Here is a 19,218-nt window from a genome sequence, read left to right on the forward strand (position 1 = left end):
GACGTCTCTTCAAAGGGGGTATTGGAGTGCGTCCTAATTTTTGGCAGCCCTCGAACTTTCTGCATATGCAATAACAGTAGACGGAGACCCACTCCTTAATAATTGGAACAACAAAGCATAGCCGGCTGATGGCCCTCTAACAATAGTAAGAGCTACCTGATGGCCTTGTAAAAATAGGCTTTGTGACTTTCACAGTCCCTCCTTCATAAATGATGTGTCTGATCATGTCTCACACCACATGGCCAGATAAGGTGTTAAAATGACATTTACGGGTGAATGTATTTTTCACCGTTGAAAGCAATGCAAAAGTGCAAAAACGCATAAAAAACACTACATGTGAACATAGCCCAAGGTATGGAGGAGCATTTTTGGTTTTGGTTATTTATTTTGCCTTATATAGAAGTAATTACCCTGGAAAGAATGTTCCTTAACATTTTTTCCATTTTGGCTTAAAAGTGACGTAATACTCTGACAACATGTTCACAGCAGTGACCTGGGAGTCAGAGATGCTTCCAGGGGTCTTCCCCATGCTGTTCCTATATCATTTTGGCACTTTTCCCATCGATTTGGCCAATTTTTCCAGGGGGCCGCCGGAAAAATGTTCGAGTTTGCCATTGACTTACATTGGGCTTGTTCCTCGGGTCGAGAACCCGAGCATTATGATTTGCTCGACTCGAGCAATGAGTACCCGAGCATTCTAGTGCTCGCTCATCACTACTATTTAGGTTACTATTTTATGAATGGAATTGAATGCCTAATTGAGTTTAAGTTTAAGCACTCAGCATTAATGAAGGAGACATTAAGTGCAGCTCTCCAGAAATTACATAATTAGATGGCTGAAAGTAGGTCAGAAATGTATTCTTTTAGATGATCCCTATGGGCTTCACCAATTAGATGGAACTCCACTCACTGCAGAAGTTCTTGTTCAGAAGATTGCTAAGAGAATATATGAAGAGAATGACAGAGGAGTATTTGACAAGATTGTTTCCAAGCTCCTAAACGTTGGTAGGTGAAGATTTTTCATACCTACAAATTATCAATTAACCAGTTATTCCCTGCAGAAAATATTGGAACATTTCCTTGTAATTTATTCAGGGGGGTCACCCAGAAGGTAAATTAATTGTAGCTCGCTCAGATATGTTTGTCACAGAGGCAATAACCCATTTTGGCCTTGTGCTTGATGATGTAAAGTTTGCATGCAGAAAAGCTCATACTGTAGGTCTCTGTAGAAATTGAAGCCACAATGATGACTGGCTGCAAACTTTCTCTAATTTTCATTTTATTTTAGATTGATTGAAGTAACAAAAAATCTGTTGCATAATGCAGTTTCTAAAAAACTTTTCTAATTGCATATACTTACACAGTAATGTGTGATAAGTGAGAATTATGCAATGCATGCAGTAGACCTTTGTTTTCTAGATGTCTGTACATATCTATATATAGGTATACATTTAAATGTACAGTAAATTGTTTGTGCAGTTAACCCCTTCACGACCTTGGCTGCATTCATACGTCCAGTTCGCCTGGTACTTACCAACCTTGGACGTATGTATACATGCAGGCGATTTTGCGCGCACAGAGGTTGTGTACGTGCGATTGCCGCCGGATGTCAGTTGATTCTGACAGCAGACACCCGGCACCAGGAGCGGTACCCACACCGCTCCCGGTGCTTTAATCCCCTAAAAGCTGCGGTCAATATCGATTGCAGCATTTAGAGAATAGACAGAAGGAGGAAGCCCCCTCTGCCCTCCGATTGGCGCCCCACGACGTCATCACATGGGCCCGATCGTTGTAATGATGACCCGACATTGTCATGACGACATCCAGGTCTCAAGAGCTAGCAAACTTGCTACATCATTATTTTTTTCTAGATCAGATCAGCACCATGGTCACCTCTGCCTGGATATTATGACATCATGAAGCAGCCGCTCACCCAGAACTTCTTAGCTACTTAAGGTGGGTACTTATGAATACGTCCTGGTATTCATTGATCTCTTCCCTTGGTTGCCTGAAGCTTGGGCAGTGACCAAAATTAACGCAAAAGGAAAAATAAAAAAATTGAAAAGTGAGGTGGTTTGCAGATATGGAGTGTCCAAACCATAGAGAGTGACAGAGGCAGACACTTCACTTGAAAACTGATGAAACAGATCACGGCAACTCTGGGGATCGAACAGGCTTTCCATGTTCCCTATCAATCCCAAAGTAGTGGGAAGCTGGAACGCCTTAAAATAGTTGTCCACTACTATTTAAAATAGCCCAATTTGTTTTTATGATGAAAAGCAGCTTCTTTCTAATTACCACCCACTGCTGTTTCTGCCTGTGAGCTGCGCTATCACTGGCTGCTCACAGGCAGCATGTGACCCCCCCCTCCCCCGCTAACCTATCATCATCTCAGGTTTGGCCTATCATCACCTCGCACCCTCATCAGGTTTGGCCTATAATCATCTCTCGCCCTCATCACGTTTGGCTGATTATCATCTCACGCCCTCATCAGATTTGGCCTATCATCACCTTGCACCCTCATCAGGTTTGGCATATCATCACCTCGCGCCCTCATCAGGTTTGGCCTATAATCATCTCTCGCCCTCATCACGTTTGGCCTATTATCATCTCGCGCCCTCATCACGTTTGGCCTATCAGCATCTTGCGCCCTCATCAGGCTTGACCTATCATCATCTCAGGTTTGGCCTATTATCCTCTCGCGCCCGCATCAGATTAAGCCTATCATTATCTCGCACCCTCATCAGGATTGGCCCATCATCATCACTTGCCCTCATCAGGTTTGGCATATCATCATCTTGCGACCCTCAACAGGTTTGGCCTATCATCATCTTGCACTCTCATCAAGTTTGGCCTATCATCATCTAGCGTCCTCATCACGTTTGGCCTATTATCATCTCGTGCCCTCATCAGGATTGGCCTACCATCATTTCACGCCCTCATCAGTCTTGGCCTATCATCATCACTCGCCCTCATCAGAATTGACCTACCATCATCTCGCGCCTTCATCAGGTTTGGCCTATCATCATCTCTCGCCCTCATCAGGTTTGGTATGTCATGACTTCTCGCCCTCATCACGTTTAGCCTACCATCATATCGTGCCTTCATCATGTTTGGACTATCATCATCTCGCGCCCTTATTAGATTGGGCCTACCATCATATCACGCCCTGGTCAGGATTGTACAAACAACGACCAACATATCTTAAGGAAACGATGGCTGAAACCTCGGTAAATCCAGAGTCAGCCGGAATAGTCTCATATAGCATTTAGAACAGAAAAAAACATGAGTACAAAGTGGCATAAAAAGTTAAAGTTTTATTTAGTCAATCTGTAAATAACTTACATTAATATATTAACATATGTCACCAAATACTGTATACACCAGCTGAGGTAATATTTGTTGGTGACATATGTTTGATTTTCGGTGATTGCCTGTGCTATTACGGGCCGATGTGCGCCTGCGCCGCTGCCCCCCGACTTCCGCGCATGGATTTGGCTATCTTTATCCCCTGTGTGTGGTCTCCGGATGCGTGACCGCACGTGCTGGAGATGCATACAGGGGGCGTGACGGCCATTATCCATGGGGCCGAACGGGTTTGGTACTGCCGCGCATGCGCCGCTTCAGGCCTTCATTTGATCCTGAGTTGCATGATGATGCTCAGTATTCATGGGGCAGAGCGGGTTTAAAACTACCACGCATGCTCCGTCTAAGATCCTTATTTATCTTGAGCTATGTGTTTCAATCACATGACGCACCATGTGACCAATTGTGGGTGTATTTATAAAGGTCCTGTTCATTCTCTTTCATTTACCTGTCTCTTGATGAAGCTTTTTACAAGCGAAACATGCGTCGAGACACCTTTGCCACCTGTCCTCCGTGTCACCCTGGACACCATATACAATTGTGGTAAGCATCTGGTAAACCTGGGTTTGGTTTAAACATTTTTATGTGCTCCACTTCTAATATACAGCCTTATTCTATCCAGTATATCTCTGGAAAGATACCACACTATGTATATGGACTCTATCTTTTTAGCTTGGGTATGATATGCCTTTGCAGGTAGGACTGCGTTTTTCTTCCAGCACATTGCACTTTGTCATGTATTACATTAATATATCCATAATATAAATATAAGTTATTTACAGATTGACTAAATAAAACTTGAACTTTTTATACCATTTTGTACTCATGTTTTTTTCTGTTCCTCATCAGGATTGGCCTACCATCATCTCGTACCCTCATCAGGTTTGGCCTATCATCATCTCGCACCCAAATCAGGTTTGGCCAATCATCATCTGAAGCCATCATCAGGTTTGGACTACCATTATCTCGCACCCTCATCAGGTTTGGACTACCATCATCTCGCGCCCTCATCAGGTTTGGACTACCATCATCTCGCGCCCTCATCAGGTTAGGTCTACTATCATTTCGCACTCTCATCGAGATTGGCCTATCATCATTTCGCTCTCTCATCGAGATTGGCCTATCATCCTTTCGCTCTCTCATCAAGATTGGCCTATCATCATTTCGCTCTCTCATCAAGATTGGCCTATCATCATTTCGCTCTCTCATCAAGATTGGCCTATCATCATCTCGCTCTCTCATTAGATTTGGCCTACCATAATCTCGCACCCTCATCAGATTTGGCTTATCATCATCTCGCACCCTCATCAGATTTGGCCTGCCATCATCTCAAGCCCTCATCAGGTTTGCCCTACCATCATCTCACGCCCCCTCATCAGGTTTGGCTTATCATTTCACGCCCTCAGCAGGTTTGGCCTACCATCATCTCGAGGCCTCATCAGGTTTGACCTATCATCATTTTGCACCCTCGTCAGATTTGGCCTACCATCATCTTGCGCCCTCATCAGATTTTTCCTATCATCATCTCAGGTTTGGCATATCATCATCTCGCGCCATCATCAGGTTTGGCCTACCATCATCTCGAGCCCTCATCAGGTTTGTCCTATCATCTCATGCCCTCATCTGGTTTGGCTTATCTTGCGCCCCCATCAGGTTTGACCTATCATCATTTCGCACCCTCATCAGATTTGGCGTATTACCATCTCAGGTTTCGCATATCATCATCTTGCGTCCTCATCAGGTATGGACTATCATCATTTCGCTCCATCATCAGGTTTGACCAATCATCATCTGGAGCCATCATCAGATTTGGCCTACCATCATCTCGCACCCTCATCAGATTTGGCCTACCATCATCTGGAGCCCTCATCAGGTTTGGCCTATCATCTGGAGCCTTCATCAGGTTTGGACTACCATCATCTCGCGCCCTCATCAGGTTTGGCCTATCATCTCGCTTCCTCATCAGGTTTGGCTTATCATTTCACGCCCTTATCAGATTTGGCCTACCTTCATCTCAGGTTTGGCCTACCATGATCTCGCGCCCTCATCAGGATTAGCCTACCATCATCTCATGCCCTCATCAGGTTTGGCTTATCATCATCTCGCGCCCCCATCAGGTTTGACCTATCATCATCTCAGGTTTGGCATATCATCATCTTGCGCCCTCATCAGGTATGGCCTATCATCATCTCGCGCCCTCATCAGGATTGGCCTAACATCATCTCACGCCCTCATCAGGTTTTGCCTATCATCATCTCGCGCCCCCATCAGGCCAAACCTGAGATGATGATAGGCCAAACCTGATGGGGGCGCGAGATGATGATAGGCCAAACCTGATGAGGGCGCTAGATGATAGGATAAACCTGATGAGGGCGTGAGATGATGGTAGACTAAACCTGATGAGAGTGCCAGATGATGATAGGCCAAACCTGATGAGAACGTGAGATGATGATAGGATAAACCTGATGAGGGCTCGAGATGATGGTAGGCCAAACCTGATGAGGGTGCGAGATGATGGTAGGCCCAACTTGATGATGGCGCGAGATGATTATATGCTAAACCTGAGATGATGATAGGCAAAACCTGATGGGGGCGCGAGATGATGGTAGGCCAAACCTGAGGAGATGATAGGTTACGCGCCCCCATCAGATTTGGCCTATCATCTCCTCAGGTTTAGCCTACCATCATCTCGCGCCCCCATCAGGTTTTGCCTATCATCATCTCAGGTTTAGCATATAATCATCTCGCGCCATCATCAAGTTGGGCCTACCATCATCTTGCGCATTGATCAGGTTTGGCCTATCATTATCTCATGCCCCCATCAGGTTTGGCCTATCATCATCTCAGGTTTGGCCTATCATCATCTCGCGCCTTCATCAGGTTTGGCCCACCATGATCTCCACCCTTGTCAGATTTGGCCTATCATCATCTCGCGCCCTCATCAGGTTTGGCCTATCATCATCTCAGGTTTTGCACATGTTTGTGTGAGTGTGTGTGAGCGTGTATGTGTGAGCTTGTCTGAGTGTGTCTGTGTGAGCGTGAGTGTGTGTGTGAGAGCGTTTGTGTGAGTGTCTGGGTGAGTGTGTGTGTTTATGTGACTGTTTGAGTATATTTGTGGGAGTGTGTTTGGGAGTGTTTGTGGGCGTGTATGTGTGAGCATGTTTTTGTCAGCGTGTTTGTGTGTTTATGTGAGTGTGCTTATAGGTTTATGTGAGAGTGTTTGAGGGAGAAAGTGTGTGTTTGTGAGTGTGTGGGATAGTGTGGGTGTGCATGTGTGGGCGTGTTTGTGTGTGGGCGTGTTTGTGTGTGGGCATGTTTGTGTGAGTGTGTTTGTGTGGGCGTGTATGTATGAGCATGTTTTTGTCAGCGTGTTTGTGTGAGTTTTTGTGTGTGAGTGTTTATGTGAGTGTGCTTGTATTTGAGTGAGTGTGTTTGTGGGAGAAAGTGTGTGTTTATGTGAGTGTGTGGGATAGTGTTTGTGTGGGAGAGTGTTTGTGTGGGAGAGTGTGAGAATGTGTTTGTCTGAGTGTGTTTATGTGAGTTTGTTTTAAATTAATGTGAGTTAAATAGTTAGAAAAATCTGATACTTTCCATAAATTATTAGGTGTAATTTAAACATTTTGCTATAAAAAAAACAGCCTCCTCCATATGCACTCAAGCTGTCTTATCCATCACCAAGATAGATGCGTTTTCTGCCATTTAGGTAGAAGTAATCTTCAAACAATTTGCTTCTAATTTAGACAAAGTAGCTAGAAGGTATATCTTGCAAACCCTACATGTGATGTTTGCCTATTAAACAATAGTTGTAATATGTATTTGCGAAACTTCCATTTTCTATATGCCTGACCTACACTACTTCATTTTTTAGCAGGTAGTAGTACATTGATAGTTTTTGTGTTTAAGAGTGCGTATGTGTGTGAATGAGAGAGCATTTGTGTGAGAGAGTGTGTGTCAGTGATAATTGTGTGAAGCAGTGTGTGTGAGATTGTGTGTGTTTGTGTGAGAGAGAGTATGTGTGTAGGAAAGTGTGTCTGTATGAGAGAGTGTGGAGTGTGTGTCTGAGAGTGGGGGTGTAGGATAGTGTGTGTGAGAGAGAGTGTGCTTGTGTGTAAGAGAAAATGTTTGACAGTTTGTGTGTTAAGAGTGTGTTTGTGTGTGTTTGTGTGAGATTGGGTGAGTATGTGGGTGAGAGAGTGAGTGTGTGTATGAGAGTGTATTTGAGTGTATGTGTGTGAGCGTGTCAGACTGTATTAGAGTGTGTAGGAGAGTGTGTGAGCGAGTGATTGTGTAAGAATGTGTTTGTGCAGGAGTGTGTGAGTGAAGGAGAGATGGTGTGCATGTGAGAGTGTGTAAGAGTGTGTGTATGTGTATCAGAGAGTTTTTGTGTGTAAGGGTGTGTGTGGGATTGTGTGTACATGTGAGCGTGCATGCGAGAGTGTGATTGTGTTTGTGTGCAAGAGTGTGTTCGTGAGTGTGCATGTGAGATTGTGTGTGAGTGCGAGAGAGTATGTAAAAGTGTGTGTGAGAGTATGCTTTCGTGTGAGAGTGTGTGGAGGGGAGAGTGTGTATGAAGGAGAGTGTCTGGTCTGAGAATGTGTGTGTGAAAGAGTATGTTTGTGTGAATGTGAGTGCGTTTGAGTATGCCTGTGTGTGTGAGTGAGAAGTTTTTTTGTGTGTGAGAAAGTGTGTGGAGGGGAGTGTGCAAAGGGAAGTGTGTGTGTGTAGGAGAGTCCAAGAGAGAGACTGGAAGGAGACAAAGCGCAGATATGGAAAAGATAGCACAATTGCGCTCATCTGGTTTGCATTCTGTACACACAACCACTGAAAACACTTAAGGCTGCTGCAGACCCACGAGGAGATAAAAGCATCGATACTAGAAAACAAATGTCAAATCATTAAACCATTTACAATTAGAGTGGCATTCGTCATTCTTCCTACAACAGCGCAGAATCCACCCATTTGTTTTTCAGTATCGATGTGTGTAGGAGAGTGTCAGAGAGTGAGAGTGTCTAGAGAAAAAGAGTGTGTGTGAGAGAGTGTCTGGTCTAAGAATGTGTGTGTCTGTGTGAATGTGAGAGTGTGTGTGAGATTGGGGGAGAGAGTGTTTTTGTGTGTGAGAGAGAGAGTGTGTGTGTGAGACAGTGTGAGAGTGAGTGTGTATGAGAATGTGTGTTTGTGTAGAAGTTTGTGAGTGGGGGAGATTCTGTGTAGATGAGTGTGTGTAGGAAAGCGTGTGAGAGTGAATGTGTGAAAATGTGTTTGTGTGAGAGTGCATGTTTCAGAGTGCGTGTGTGGGTGTAGGAGCGTGTGAGTGTGTTTGTGTGAGGGTGTGTATGTGAGAGATTGAGCATGTGTGCTTCTGCAGAAGTGTTTGTGTGAGAGTGGGGGAGAGTGTGGGTGTGTGTGGAGTGTGAGAATGTTTTGTGTGAGGGTTTCTGTGTGTGAGAGTGTGTGTGTATGAGTGTGAGAGTGTCTGGTCTGAGAGTACTTATATGTGAACGTGTGTGTGTGAGTGCCTTTGTGTAGGAGAGAGTGTGTATGTGGAGTGCCTGTGTGAGTGTTTCTGTGAGTGAGAGAATGTGAGAGAGAAAGTGAGATCGAAAGATAGTGTGCGTGCGAATGTGTGTGTGTGAGAATGTGTGTGTTAGAGAGCGTGTGTAGTATGTCAGAGAGAGTGAGTGTGTGACGGTTTGTGTGTGAGAATGTGTGAGTGTATGTGTGAGTGTGTGTGTGTGTGGCTAAGTGCCCATGATGAAGAAATGCTGCATATTTTTTACGCTTCTCCCTGGCAGGAAAAACGCATGCGGATTTTACATGATTTTTTCCTGCCAGGTAGAAGCGTTTGTCAAGCGTTTTTGCATGCATTTCTGCATGCGGGTTATCAAGCGCTTTTCCAAGCGATTTTAGCATCAATTGGAAAAGTGCTTGACAACTTTGGTCACACTATATAAATCCATGCAACTGGCATGGATTTATATAGTGTGACCAAGTAATAGTTAAAGAAAAGAATAAGAATGGTAAAAAATAAAGATTATACTTACCGTACTTTCCGATGGCCCCCGGTGTTTTCTCCTCTTCGTCCGGTCTGTTGTGTGCGTCGTGGTGGTGTGAAAGGACCTGCCATGACATCATTTAGTCACGAGACAGGTCACGCAACCAACGACGGTCGCGTGACCTGTTTCATGACTAAATTACGTCATGGCAGGTCCTTTCACACGACCGCGACCCATACAACAGACCGAACGCATCGCTGAGGAAACTGGGGAACATCGGAAGGTAAGTATAATCTTTATTTTTTATTTTAAATTCTTTTTTTAACAGGTTCTATGGTACCCGGGTCTGGAGGAGAGTCTCCTCTTCTCCAAACCCGGGTACCATCCGCACATTGGACCGTATGATATCCGCTTGTGAAAATGTGTTCATACGGATATTATGCGGTTCAATGCAAGTCAATGGCGGCAATTACGCTGCGTGGCCGCAAAATTAATGGACATGCCGCGTATTTTTCCACAATGATAATCCGCAGCGGAAATTTCCGCAGCATGTGCACAGCACATGCGGATTATCATTGGGGACCATGGGGCACGTATTACCAAGCATTTTTTAAGCGTTTTCGCTGCAGAAATTCCGTGGCAAAAACGCTTGAAAAACGCATAGTCGGCATGCAGCCTGAGAATATGTGTGTGAGAGAGAATGTGTGTGTGTGAGAGAATGTGTGAGAATGTTTGAGTGTAGGTGTGAGTGTGATAGAAAGAGTGTGTGTGATATTCTGTGTGGCTGTGTTTTTAAGTGAAAGATTGTGTGGGTTTGTGACTGTGTAAGTGAGAATGTGTGTGTGCGAGTGAGTTTGTGGGAGAGTGAATGTGTTTGTGTGTGTCTTTGAGAGAATATGTGTGTGTGTGAGAGAATGTATGTGCGCGTGCATGGTAGTGTATGTCTGTGAGAATGTGTATTAGAGTGTGTAAGAGTGTGCGAGAATGTGTTTTTGTGAGTGCGTGTGAGCGTGATAGTGAGTGTGTGAGAGGGTGTGTATGTGAGAGTGTGTGAGTGTATGTGTATGAGAGTGTTTGATAGAGAATGTGCGAGAGACAATGTGAATTAGAATGTGTAGGAGAGTGTATGTGTGTGTTTTTGTGACTGTGAGATAATGTGTGTGAGACAGTGTGTGTGCGCACGTGATAGTGAGTTTGTGTGAGAGAGTGTCTGTGTGTGAGATTGTGTGTAGGAGAGTGTGAAAGAATGTGTGAGCAAGAGAGAAAAAGAGAGTCGGAGAGTGTGGAGGGGAGTGTGTGAGAGTGCATACATGTGTGTGTCAGTGAGTGAGAGTTATGCACACACACAGGATGCAGACATGACGTACGGTACGCAAACATGCACGCATACAGAAGGCAGACATGCACACACAGTACGTAGACATGCACTCAAACATGCTTGCACACGGTACACATATATGTACACATACAATACGAGACACGCACATATACAAATATATACACAGATAAGTACACATACAGGCATACGTACATATACATATTTGAAGACAAATTTACAGAAACTCTGCTGTGAACTCCCTAAGGTTAATGCAGTACAGCTGGCCTGTTCACATAGAGGTAAACAGTGGAAACCCCCCACAAATTACACGATTTTGGAAACTAGACCCCTCAGGAACATATCTAGATGTGTGGTGAGCACCTTGAACCCCCAAGCTGCTTCACAGACGTTTATAACATTGAGCCGTAAAAATAAAATGTTCACATTTTTCCCCAAAAAATGTTTTTTAGCCCACAATTTTGCATTTTCATAAGGGTAACAGGAGAAATTGCACCATACCATTTGTTGTGCAATTTCCCCTGAGTAAGCCGATACCCCATATGTGGGGATAAACACTGTTTGGACACATGGCAGGGTACGGAAGGGAAGGAGCACCAGTTGACTTTTTGAATGTAAAATTTGCTTGAATAATTAACGGACGCCATGTCGCGTTTGGGGAGCCCCTGATGTGCCTAAACAGTGGAAACCCCCAACAAGTGACACCATTTTGGAAACTAGACCCCTCAAGGAACTTATCTACAGTTGAAACAAGAAGTTTACATGCATATGTGTCTTTTTATATAGTGTATGTTTTTCTCAATATCTGACATGAAATCAGAATAAACCTTTCCCGTTTTAGGTTAATTAGGATTACCATAAATTTTAATATTTGGCAAATGCCAGAATATATTCTATAATATAATAAAAATAGTATGTACCCCAAAATGTTACCAATAAGTAGTGTGGAGAGAGCACTTAATTTACGGGGTGCATGTCTCCTGAATCACAAGCTGGGCACAATGTATGGGGGCGCTACAATATATGGGGGCACAATGTATGGGCACTAAACTGGCATATTTGCATTTCTCCAGAAAAAAAGCTTGGCGTGGATGTCACAAAATAGTAACTGCAGCCATAGATGAATTCATTGAGAGGTGCAATTTCTACAATGGGGTTACTTTTGTTTTTTTTGTGCTATTCTGGCACTTCAGGGCTCCGCAAATGTCGCACGCAAACTATTCTAACAAAATCTGTGCTCCAAAAGCCAAATAGCGCTCCTTCCATCTCAGCCCTAACAGTAGTGTGGCCTAACAGTAGTTTCTGACGATATATAGGGCAGCACCTCATTAGGGAGAAAATGCGCAATAAATTATGCAGTCCATTTTCAACTATTAACCCTTGTGTACCTGAAAAATTTGCAGCAAATACAAAAATGTAATTTTTACCACTAAAATGTCATATTTCCATATCTCAATCGTATAAAATTCTGTGAACATATGGGTTCAAAATACTCACTCCACCCCTACATGAATTCTTTAGGCAGTGAAGTTTCTAATATGGGGTCACTTGTGGGGGATTCTGCTGTTCTGGCACCTCAAGGGCTCAGCTAATGGAGCCCACAATCTATTCAAACAAAATCTGCATTCTAAAAGCCAAGTAGCGCTCCTTCCCATCCGACCCCTGCTGTGTGCTCAAACAGTAGTGTACAACCACATATTGGGTACTGCCACATTCAGGAGAAATTGCATAAAAAAATATGGGGTCCAATTTCTCCCATTACCACTCGTGTAAATTATAAATTTAGTGCTAAAACAGTATTTTAGTGGAAAAAAAACTATTTTTTGTTCTCACATCTAAATGTTATAAAGTTTTTTGAATCACTTGTAGGGTAAACATGCTCAGTATACCCCTAAATTAATTCCTTAATTAGTTTCCAAAATGGGGTCACTTGTGGGGGTGTTTCTGCCAGGGCTGTGGAGTCGATAAGCCGAACCTCTGACTACGACTTCAACTCTGATTCCTCAATTTCCATGACACCGACTCCGACTCCCTCATACATGGCTCATGTTTAAGTGATAAATTTACTGTAGCACAGATTCATCTCAGCTAAAAGTCTAGACCCTTAGATCAGGAATAGGACATTTCATAACTTTCCCAAATTCTTACGAAAAAAAATATTCCCCATAAACTGCATTGAACTACTGTACCCAATTTATTATATAGTTTAGGAGTTGGAGTTGGTCCATTTTATACCGACTCACCAAAATGGACTCCGACTTCGACTCCACAGCCCTGGTTAGCGCTAATACCAGGCCCCGGGTGCTGACAACTGTCATCAGCCTTGCCTGGTCTTCCTGCGACCTGCAAGACCAGGCAACGCTGATGATAAAAAAAAAAAAACTGTGGACTCCCACCATATATTTTATCCCCTTAGTGAGCAAGCCAATTTTGACCTTAGAGGGGTTGTTCACTACATTTTATCACCCCCCCCCAATGCATTCCCCTGGGTCAAGCTGTCAACCGTGTGTCATCAGTGTGCACGTGTGTCATTAGTATGCATGTGTGCGGCACGCACGTATATCCTTCGTGCTGCCAGAAAAAATTACATGCCTGCAAGTTTTTCACACGGACACGTGAAAAAACTGACATTCATGCACCACCATTGAATACAATGGGTGTGCGTGTGTCCGTATTTGCAGTCCTTAAAAAGTGGATGTGTGAAGGTAGCCTAACGCATACACTTCACATTCTGTGTGTAAATAGACAGCACATCTATACTACAGATATGCAACCACCACATATACTCTATGGATTAAATCAGTATTTTTTTAAGAGAAAACCAGGAGTGAAACAAACAGATAAAATCTATCTTGGAGATACCTGTTCCGACTCCTGATTTTGGCTTACAAATTCCTGACCCAAATCCAGGCCAAAATCTGTCTGTGAAAGTGTCCACAGGATGGCGGCAGTAATATGGGACAGTGTTTTTATGATTTCTCCCACAGTCTCTGCAGCAGCTTCAGCCGCACAGTAACAGATGTGATACCAGGGGCGAGGGGTGACACCTGCTGCAATCCTTGTATACTGCGGCCATTGTACTGGGGTCCTAGAAAGTTATACCACAGGGAAGGTAGTGGAGAGAGGAATACGGACACGGATCATTGACACTTATCTGTCACTTTGTGATTTACTGATCTCAGGCTCCGCAGGAAAAGCTCATCACAATCTTCCATCTGTGGCCTGGAGAAAATGCTGCTCTTGTTTGGCGTCTAAGGGGAGGACACATCTGCCGGTGAGACGATTGCTCTGCTCAAGTGATCGGCTGCAGCTGGTGCGAGTGGAGGATCAAGCGATGTCATAAGGCAGAAGGCGATGAGGTGAAGAGAGAAGCCCAGGACCAGAAGAGCAATTCATTATTGTCTGTGCTTTGAAAACATCTTCATTTTCTTTGTAATCTGGAATAAATATTTATTTAGAAACTTCTCTCTGATAGAACAACCACCCCCGATATACCCAGCATAGGATGTGCCCCGGAATCTCTACTATAGTGCACATGATATAATCTATATATGTACTTCATGGTACAAATGGTGACAAGACCACTACCTGCAGCCACCAGTAGAGGGAGCGCTGGAGCGAGCTGCATAAAGCCGCACATTACATGTCCTGTGAATACATTTACCTGGCCGTAGATGGCGCCGTTTTAAAAACATGAGTAAACAAAATCAACTGTCGCTGGCCAGCGCTGGCCACCAGGCTCCTTCCCCCAGCTCCAGCACAGTGACGGCCGGGTGGGCAGGCGGCCCCTAACATCGCCCTATGCCTGCCCCCCGCCGTCGGTACCCCCTGCGGTGTCAGCGTCGCCCGGTACAGAAGCCGTCGTCTGTCACCTCTGCAGCACGCAGGGTACTTCTGGCAGTTGGAATCCGGTGCTGCGACGCCCTCCCTGGGCTGCTGGGGGTTACTCGGAGCCGGGTCAGTGTAGATGTGGTGGGGGGATGCAGTCGTGGCCTCGACCCGTTCCGTGCCCAGGGCTGTCACATAAAAATATTGGGCTTTCAAGGATGAGTGGTTATTCGACTACGCCACCTGCGGTTCCTGGTGATGGCCACCAGCGCTGCGGCAGTCCTCTGAGGCCGGTGTTCTGGCAGCACAGTTGGTACTACTCCCCACAGGCGGAGCAGGCCTCAGGGCAGTGGGTAGGAGGACTATGTAGAAGTATGGTGGGTGCAGTTCCGTGCAGGAATAAACAAGCTGAGGCGGAGTATGAAGTCACCCAGGTCTTTACTCACTTTAGATGAACTTTCAGCCGCAAAGCTTCTCTCTGCTTCTCACAGCATACTGTGGCCACCGGGTAGGGGGTTCAGCACTTTCCAGGTAGATCAGGAGCACCGGTCGAGACCCCGCTGGTGTGTTCCTCTCCTTAGTTTGTTCTCCCACTGAGTCTTCTCCTTGCTGTGTGTGGTCTGAACGTGGTGTAAGGCCGGGTCCCACTGGATAAACGCAGTGTGAGAGATACAGGTGGCGACTCCGCTCTGTCCGTATCCCCCTGGGATCCACTAAGCCTCCGGGCTTTTCTGACTGAGACTTGAAGTGACAAAGTCAGATATCGGGGGCCGGTCACCCCTCTTGCAGCAGGAATCCCTCTGGCTAGGCCAAAATGAAGAATACAGGTGGTGACTCCGCTCCGTCCATATCTCCCTGGGATCCTTTTGCCTGTGGAGCCTATCTCCTCTGCTCCCCTCCAAGGCCTTCTCAGAACAGGACCCTGACCGGGCAGAGACATGGGTTAACTCTGACCCGCTCCTCGTCTCAAGGCCAGAGAACAAGGACCATGAATCTTCAGCGAGCTACAGACTCTTGCTGGACCCTGACAGAAAACCACAATCAAAGACCTTGAACTTAAGATGGCCATAGGTTATATAGATTCATAAGTGCTTCCTGTAAGTGTGTCCTCCACCCTCACCCACTACTTGGTTCCCCCTATCTTTGGTTCCCCCCCATCTCCTCTATCCCGGGCCGGGGCAGCACCCTGGTGCATTTAGGCCCCCTACAGGACAGGAGTGGTGTAGTGTTGAGTGTGAAGTGGGGTCCTGAGTGATGCTCCATCCTTACCTGAAAGAGGAGATACTACACCTCTATCTGAGGTGCAGTACCCCTATGGCGACTGAACCCTCAGGGGCGCCACAGTGCCACGCAGGGGACGTCGGGCAGCGCGTTGCCGTCACTGCATGGCGCGCAGAGACACGTGATAGCAGAGGAGCCGGAGGCAGCGGTGCACCCGGGGGCTGGATCAGGGTTGTGGCTATATCCCAGTGCGGTGAAGGGCCTGGTCCTTCTGGCCACTAGGATTTTGCTGTCTCACACAGAGCTGGCTATTTCCTACTGGGCAGAGGGACCAGGCCCTTCTGGCCACTAGGATTTATACTGCCCTATATAACAATGCTGAATCCCACTGGGCTGCAGGACACTTATTGTATATAGATATATATGAATACTGTAATGTTATTTTTCGCTGTAATGTTGAGGCGCGGACTAGATAGGACGTCTGATCACAGATATTTATTTTTATGGGACGTTTATACGCAGGAATTTTCCCCCTGATTTCAGTCTGTACAATATCCTGCTCTGATCACATCCACATCCCGTTTCATTTACTGGTAATCATTTTTGTGGATCACACGGCCACAGATTTTTTCCATGCATGTACCTAGGGGTGTTTTAACCCTCGGGTGACTTTCCGTTTTTATTTCATTTTAATTTTTTTCCTCCCCATAACTTTTTTATTTTTCTGTCCACATCGGCGTTGAGAGCTTTTTTTTTTTTTTTTGGTGGGACGTTTTTATTGATACCATTTTTGCGTAGCTACCGTGTTTTGATCGCCTCTTATTGCATTTTATTGCAATGTTGTGGCGGCCAAAAAAACTTAATTCTGGCGTTTCAATTTTTTTCTCGTCATGCCGTTTAGCGATCCGATTAATTTATTTTATATTTTGTTAGGTCAGACCTTTCTGAACACCTCAATTCCAAGTTTGTGTATTTTTTCTTGTTTTTTTTTAATGGAGCAAAAGGGATATTTGTTTTTTTTTTCTTATATTTTTATGACATATGATGTAACTGCATCATATATGTTGTGACGGGGTTAATACTATAACTAAAGGCCCAATGCACCAGGTTCTTCCTCCCTCTAGGATTCAGCCTGCTTTATTTAAGAAAGCTAAATCCCAGTGGTTGATTTCATGGTGTTTTTAATTGAAGTAAATTGATTTTTTAAAGGGAATCTGTCACCCCCTGGGAGTTATCAGACCTCTACTATGGGCATACAGGTGATAGAAATGTAAATCTATACTTACCTGTATGGCCCATATTAGAGGTATGCTTGCTTTTTTTTTTATAAAATCAGGATGCCGGGAGGAAGTGGAGACCAAACCTTATTGTTGCGCACCCTGGAGGTCACTGGAGCGGAAGTCACATTGCTTTAGTTCATGTGAATCACCTGAAGGGTTAATAAACTTCTTGAGCTTGGTGTCATCTATGCTGGTGACACACAGATCTACCTCATGGACCCGATATCTCCTCCCTACTAACCAAAATCCACCAATGTCTGTCCGCTATCGCATCCTTCTTCTCTGCTATATTTCTAAAACTTAACAAGGGTAAAACAGTATTCATCATCTTTCCACCATCTCATTCACCCCCCCCCATTTGACCAATCTATCAACGTCAATGGCTATTCACTCTCCCCAGTCCCACAAGCTCGCTGCCTTGGGGTAACCCTGGACTCTGATCTCTCCTTCAAACCACATATCCAAGCCCTTTCCACTTCCTGCCAACTCCAAAATATCTCCCGGATCCGCACATTCCATAACCACGAATTTGCAAAAACACTAGTGCACGCCCTCATCATCTCCCGCCTCAACTACTGCAACCTCCTGCTCTGTGGCCTCCCCTCTACCACTCTTGCACCCCTCCAGTCTATCCTAAACTCTGCTGCCCGACTAATCCACCTGTCCCCACGCTATTCCCCGCCTCTCCTCTCTGTCAATCCCTTCACTGTCTCCCCATTGCCCAGAGACTCCAGTTCAAAACCCTAACCACAGCATACAAAGCCATCAACAACCTATCTCCTCCATATATCTGTGACCTAGTCTCCTGGTACATACCTGCACGCAACCTCCGATCCTCACAAGATCTCCTGCTCTTATCTCCTCTTCCCACAATCGCATACAAGATTTCTTCCGTGCGTCCTCCCTACTCTGGAGCTCTCTACCCCAACATATCAGACTCTTGCCCACCGTAGAAACCTTCAAAAGGAATCTGAAGACTCACCTCTTCCGACAAGCCTACAACCTTCAGCAACCATTGCTCCACCATACTGCTGCACGACTAGCTCTACCCTCACCTACTGTATCCTCACCCATCCCTTGTAGACTGTGAGCCCTTGCGGGCAGGGTCCTCGCTCCTCCTGTACCAGTCGTCATCACATTTTGTTAAAGATCATTGTAATTGTTTTTGTATGTATACCCCTTTTTTCACATGTAAATCGGCATGGAATAAATGCCGCTATAATAATCTATAATAATAATAATATTAATGTGGTTTTTTGAACCTTGAGGGGTGTAGTTTTTAGAATGGTGTCACTTTTGGGTATTTTTTTTGTCGTATAGACCCCTGAAAATCACTTCAAATGTGATGTGGCCCCTACAAAAATGGTTTTGTAAATTTTGTTGGGAAAATGAGAAATCACTGGTCATCGTTTAACCATTACAACTTCCTAACAAGAAAAAAAAAAAAATGTTTCATAAATTGTGCTGATGTAAAGTAGACATGTGGGAATAACTATTTTGTGTGACATAACTCTCTGATTTAAGTGCATAAGAATTCAAATTTGAAAATTTGTAACATTTTTGCCAAATTTCTGTTTTTTTCACAAATAAACACAAGTCATATTGAACAAATTTTACCACTACCATGAAGTACAATATGTCACGAAAAAACAGTCTCAGAATCAGTGAGCTCCGTTGAAGCGTTCCAGGGTTAGTACCTCATAAACTTACCCTGGTCAGAATTGTAAAATTTGGCTTGGTCATTAAGGAGAATCTGTTACCCCTTGGGACTTATCTGACCTACTAAGATGGGCATACAGGTGATAGAAATGTAAATCTATACTTACCTGTATGGCCCATATTAGAGGTCTGCTTACTTTTTTTTTTATAAAATCAGGATGCCGGGAGGAAGTGGAGACCAAACCTTATTGTTGCGCACCCCGGAGGTCACTGGAGCAGAAGTCACAGTGTCTCCCCGGTGCCTGACAACTAGAGCCCAGCAGTGTAAAATAGGGCAGGGAGAAAAAAAGAACGCGCCTTGCGTTATAGGAGCATTGCGCATGTGCGGGATGTGCAGACCTAGACTGCACGTCACAGCGCCCTGTGACGGGGAGGTGGGGGGATGTTTAAATTAAGTAGGTAGATAGGCATAGGAAAACAGATTTTATAAAAAGATATTTCAAAGCAAGCAGACCTCTAATACGGGCCATACAGG

At 44.8% G+C, this 19,218-nt stretch overlaps 1 long non-coding RNA gene across 1 annotated transcript; it reads left to right on the forward strand.

Moving 5' to 3' along the window:
* The first annotated feature begins 747 nt into the window (after positions 1–747).
* On the forward strand, positions 748–14,156 carry LOC141165170 (uncharacterized). The gene is made up of 3 exons (XR_012251078.1): positions 748–1,005; positions 1,872–1,956; positions 13,878–14,156. It is a non-coding gene; the product is annotated as an uncharacterized lncRNA (long non-coding RNA).
* Positions 14,157–19,218: the final 5,062 nt, after the last annotated feature.

This window comes from Phyllobates terribilis, unplaced genomic scaffold, assembly GCF_046119375.1.
Source record: "Phyllobates terribilis strain yellow unplaced genomic scaffold, ASM4611937v1 Scaffold_11__3_contigs__length_659146591, whole genome shotgun sequence".
NCBI lineage: Eukaryota > Metazoa > Chordata > Amphibia > Anura > Dendrobatidae > Phyllobates > Phyllobates terribilis.